General features: G+C 38.6%; 1 pseudogene; it reads left to right on the top strand.

Moving 5' to 3' along the window:
• The first annotated feature begins 3,513 nt into the window (after positions 1 to 3,513).
• Positions 3,514 to 4,738, top strand: LOC142611318 (short chain aldehyde dehydrogenase 1-like; annotated as a pseudogene).
• Positions 4,739 to 5,407: the final 669 nt, after the last annotated feature.

Here is a 5,407-nt window from a genome sequence, read left to right as displayed (position 1 = left end):
CGTAAACTCTTGGGATCTACTTTCAACTATTGGAAAGCTGAGAGATGTATGACATCTGCAGAACTGTCATTGTCTATGAGGATCCGCCAGGTGTTGAACCCTTCTATCATAAGCATGATGACTAAAAGGTCGTCATGCGGCTACTTCACACCCCTAACATCATCTTCTAAAAACCAAATGTTAGTTTCTATCCTTCTCCCTTGCTTTAGGGGCGGTAACCTGTGGACGCTGTTCACCTGCCTCTGTTGTGAGTTCTTGAAGGACTTGAAAGATCCTCTTGGACAGTCCTCCAGTGATCACTTTTATTTCTCCTATCGCACTCTATGCACAATTAGATGGCTTTGCCTCGTCTCTGGGAGCAGCTTTATGTCTCTCGCTGTCGTCATCTCTTGGTCAGCTAGATTCCCCTTTCTTCATAAATTTCTAAAGCTTTCCTTTCTAGATAAGTTCTTCAATCTGCTCCTTTAGGTCTCTGTAGTCTTCATTGTAATGGCCATGGTTCTTGTGGAAGTGGCAGTTCTTCCTCTTATTTCGCACACTCGGTGATGAGTGTAGCAGCTTCGGCCATTTAAGGTGATGGTCATCTTTGACCTGCATTAAAATTTTGTCAACGGGAATAACTAAAGGGGTAAATTTTACCGTTCTAGGCGTTTTATCGGCCCTCCGTTTGCTCTCGTTAGTCTCCAGACGGTCCCTTCTATCTCTTTTTCATCCCCTACGGTCTTCTCTCTTTCCTTCCTTCTTGGCAGGCTTATCCTCGTCTTCTATTGCCACTAATGCATCTTCGGGGTTCATGTATTTTTGAGCTTTCAACAACATTTTTGCCATTGTCTTCAGAGGGCTTTTCACGAATGCAACCATGAACTCCCTGGATTTCAGCCCATCTTTGAAGGTGGTTAACTACACTTTATCGTCCGCGTCATCAATTTCTAGGATTCCACTGGTGGAACATTTCGCATATGACCACAGGGTCTCCTTTTCTCCTTGCTTTATGGTGAGTAGGTGACCTGTAAGCCTTTTTAGGTGCTATTCGCTGATGAAGTGGTGTACAAACGAGTTGCCTAGTTGTCCGAAGTTGTCGATGGACAATGTTGCTAGCTTGCTAAACCACACTCGCGCTGCCCCCTTGAAAGTGGTAGGGAATGAACTATATAGTATCTCGTTCGGGAGCTGTTGTAGACTTAAAGTCGTTTTAAAGGTGGTGATGTGATCCAGTGGATCTTTCAAACCATCAAATGATTTGAGCTACAGAAGGCAAAACTTCGGGGGGCATGGGGCACTCTAGGACCTTTGTGTTGAAAGGAGAGTCTGTCCTTCTGACCATTCCGTCTAAGTTTCAATTTGTCTTCTCCCTTATCACACTTCTCAACTCATCCATCTCTTTCCTCATTTCCTTGAAGAGGTCTAAGTTCGCTTCCTCAAGGGTATTTGGTCATTGGTGATCGTTCCTTCTATGGCTGTCTTTATTGTCATTCCGGTTAGTCCCAGAGCAATTCTCCTCTTGCTGAAGTTGCAACCTCATCTCCTAGTTCTGTCTTGTAAGCTCCTCTACACTGACTGTGAGTGTTTGGATCTGCAGGGCTAGTCCTGTAGAATCTTGTGGCATGCTAGACTCCATTTGAACTTTAGGATTGAATGGAACTGCACTTTCGAACTGAAGTACGAAATTGACATCCCCACAGACGGCGCCAAACTAATGATGCCAAAATCGTTAGTTGAATGGGTTCGTCCAAATGGATCAACACGGGTTCATCCTTGAGACCTGTTGGGTTAAGAACAAAGTCCTCCTTGTGTGGTCACCAGTGTGGTGCCGGCCACAGAGTCTCCGATGATAAAGTCAGACAATGAATCTTTTCATAACAGAGAGAACCTATAGGTGGGAATAAGTATAAGTATATGCGTGTACCACTTTTGGGATTTGACAGGTATATATAGGCTTTCTTGAGTAGCTGTTGTCCTCCTTAAATAGTGATTCAAGTTTGCTTGGGTAACACCTCTGGTCTTTACTTGGTCTTTATGAGGGCTTGTTGATATATAACCGCCGGGGCATTGAATGGTGGCTTTTATGGTGTCCAGTTTTCGTCTAGGTTGGCTCTCCCTAGACGAGGGTAATTATTTTGTCTATCATTCTCCATTGTGGTTAACATAGAGACGAAAACCCAGATCGATCAAAGATGATAAAAACAAATTGTTAAAACAAAAAACCATATTTACTGAACTTGCCTCAATAGAAAATGAAATAAGAAAAAGCCCAAATACATCTACCTACTACGATATTTTATTAATTCATTACAAGCGAATCAGACAAACTTTGACTCTGACACCGTGGGAGAGGAGAGGGTGAGGTTGGCGATACATAAAATATGGTTTTTTGGTAGAAGGGAACTTTCATTAAAAACTAGCAAATAGAAACAGAGGAAGATACATAAAATACGTTACTTTCAACTAATTTTGGTATGTAGATAAAGTTTTTTGCCATCGTCAAACTAAATACAGGGCTTAGAGTTTAAAGAGTATAAATAATTCGATTAACACCTGAGATATTACTCCCACAAGGCTTAGAATATTTCTTGAGGAGTTACTCCACAATCCTTGAGTTTATTCAACTGGAGACTCACCCTGAGCAAACTAAAACAAGTTGATTTGGTGATAATTTGAACAAGAGAAGTAACAAGATTGAAATAGAAATTTATTCATACATGACCAACTGTAAAACCTTTTAGTGATAGTGATCGATTCATAAATGACTCAAACAACCATGAGATTCACACTCTTCCCTTCAATTTCAATTAACTTTATTTCTCTTTGGACAGGTTCCTCTTGTTTCCTTCTACTCTATCTCAATATATTTATCCTTAATTACCCAAAAGAACAAAATAGAAAATTTATTTTATGCATATAATTTACAGCACAGCAAGCCAATTGGGCTTAACCAACAGCTAACAGTGAACATCTTCTGCATAAAAAATGCTCACATATATCTACTTTTTCCTATGAAAGATGCTGCCTTGACTGTAACAACTCTTCAAGCCTATCCTTATCCCATATACAACAAGAATCCCTCTGAAAACAACAAAGTCAATTACATTGTGACGTATCCATATTTTTTTGTTGACAAGAGTCCGCTTTAGCAGACCCAATGCAATAGAGAAAACAGCAGTAATCATGCTGTACTCTCTTGTCTCATATGAAATGTAAATCATTCGCTGAGGAATTATTATTCCCCAGTTTCCCACTTCGATGGTTGCCTATTGGCAGTCAAAAAAAGTAGACGAGGAAATCAATTTCTTCATTTTTATAAATTTCCATTAAACTATCTCAATACCAAAACTTTTTGTATATGATTTCTGTAGCCTTTCAAGCTAGTCGTCTCATTCAAAACTAAGACTTCACTTATTGGCTGCTATGTAGAATCTTAATACATAACAAGAAGCATCATATCTTCTTAAAAAAAAAAAAAAAAGCATCATAGAAGATATAAGGATTTTATTTTGTTTTGTTTTTGTTTTTCTCCTTCCAGTTTCCTTTTTTAATTTGCTCAAGTTGCATATAGTTGCCCTCTCCCCTATAAAGTAGCAACAAACAATGAAGGGGAGATTCACAAACGTAACTTGCATCTACAATTTGGCGAAGATTTCACATCAATTTTAAGGAAAAGATGAGTGCTAATTCTTTAGCAATTCCCATCACCAACAGGTACGTATTACTATAACAAATTAAACTTTTACAAACCCTGTGTTCTCTAATTTAGTCATTCTATCATTTATATTATATTAAAAACTAGCTAAGAGTTTAGACTAATAAATTTTAGTTTCCTTATCTCTTTCTCCTTGCAGATTAGAAAGTAAGGTAGCGTTAATAACCGGTGGTGCGAGTGGCATAGGTGAGACCACTACAAGGCTTTTTGTTCGACATGGTGCAAAGTCCTTATAGCAGATGTCCAAGATGAGCTTGGCCACTTAGTTTGCAAAGACATTGGCTCTGAATCCATCCCTTACATCCATTGTGATGTAACAAATGAACCTGATGTCGAAAAGGCTGTGGACATGGCTATATCCAAGTATGGAAAGCTTGATATCATGTTCAACAACACTGGCATTACAGGCAACATTGAATCAGGAATTTTAGAATCAGAAAATGAAAATTTCAAAAGGGTTTTAGGCGTGAATGTTTTTGGTGCTTTCTTGGGTGCCAAGCATGCTGCTAGGGTTATGATTCCAGCTAAAAAAGGAAGCATTCTCTTCACCTCAAGCATTGCTTCCATAATGGCTGATGATGTTCCACATTCATACATGGCATCAAAGCATGCAGTGGTGGGAATGGCTAAGAACTTGAGCGTGGAGTTGGGACAATATGGAATAAGAGTTAATTGTGTGTCTCCTTTTGCAACTGCAACTCCTATGCTAAGAAAAGTTATGGGGATGATGGAGAAGAAAAAGGTGGAGGATGTGGTTTCATCGTGCGCAAACTTGAAGGGGGCAGTATTGGAGCCTGAAGATATTGCTGAGGCGACACTATATTTGGGGAGTGATGAGTCTAAGTATGTGAGTGGGATGAACCTGGTTGTTGATGGGGGTTATAGTCTCACTAATCCAACATTCTCAAATGCACTAAAAAGCCTTTTTTCTTGATACATATCAATGTATGTGTTGCAAGTTGTAACTATCACCTCCATTTCTCTATTTTTTGTTTGTTTAGTGTTATCTTAGGAGTGATGTTAAAGTCAAGTACCTTAATTAGTGGCATTGCTATTGACTATTCTCCTTTATAAAAAGACTTAGGACTTGAAATTCCCCTCATCTTTGTTGTATCTATCAAAAATAAAAGATTAGTATTAAAGATAAGTAAAAGTAATAGATGCCTTGTGGTGATGGGAGTTGCTGAAGAATTAGCACTCATCTTTTCCGTAAAATTTATGGGAGATCTCTGCCAAGTTGAAGATGTGAGTTATGTTTGTGAATGTCACCTTTATTGTTCGTAGATACTTTACAGGGGACTGAGGGGAGAGGTTCAAGTATATTCAGCTTAAACAAATTAAAATAATAATAATAATAATAATAATAAGCAGGAAGGAGAAAACAACAAAATCCTTACTTCTATGAAGTTTCTTGCTATGTATTAAGATTCTACTTAGTAGGTAGCAGGCATTAGGAAAAGTCTTAGTTTTGGCTACATAAATCATATACAAAAGTAACGGTCTTGAGAGAGAGTTTACTAGAAATTTAACCTTTTTACTTTTTGACTTCCAAGGCAGCCATCAAAATTGAGGATGTAAATCTTACGTGCATGCTATTATCATGTGTGGAAAGTAATACCCTCCTCTGTGTGAACGGTAGATTTCACTATGAATAGGGTGCCGGGCACCAGAATTCGCTGTAAAAATGACGTAAATGTTGAATAAATATGT

Source organism: Castanea sativa, chromosome 9 (genome assembly GCF_040712315.1).
Source record: "Castanea sativa cultivar Marrone di Chiusa Pesio chromosome 9, ASM4071231v1".
In the NCBI taxonomy this organism is placed as follows: Eukaryota; Viridiplantae; Streptophyta; class Magnoliopsida; order Fagales; family Fagaceae; genus Castanea; species Castanea sativa.
Note: the sequence above shows the minus strand (reverse complement) of the source record. Positions and strands in the feature narration are given on the sequence as shown.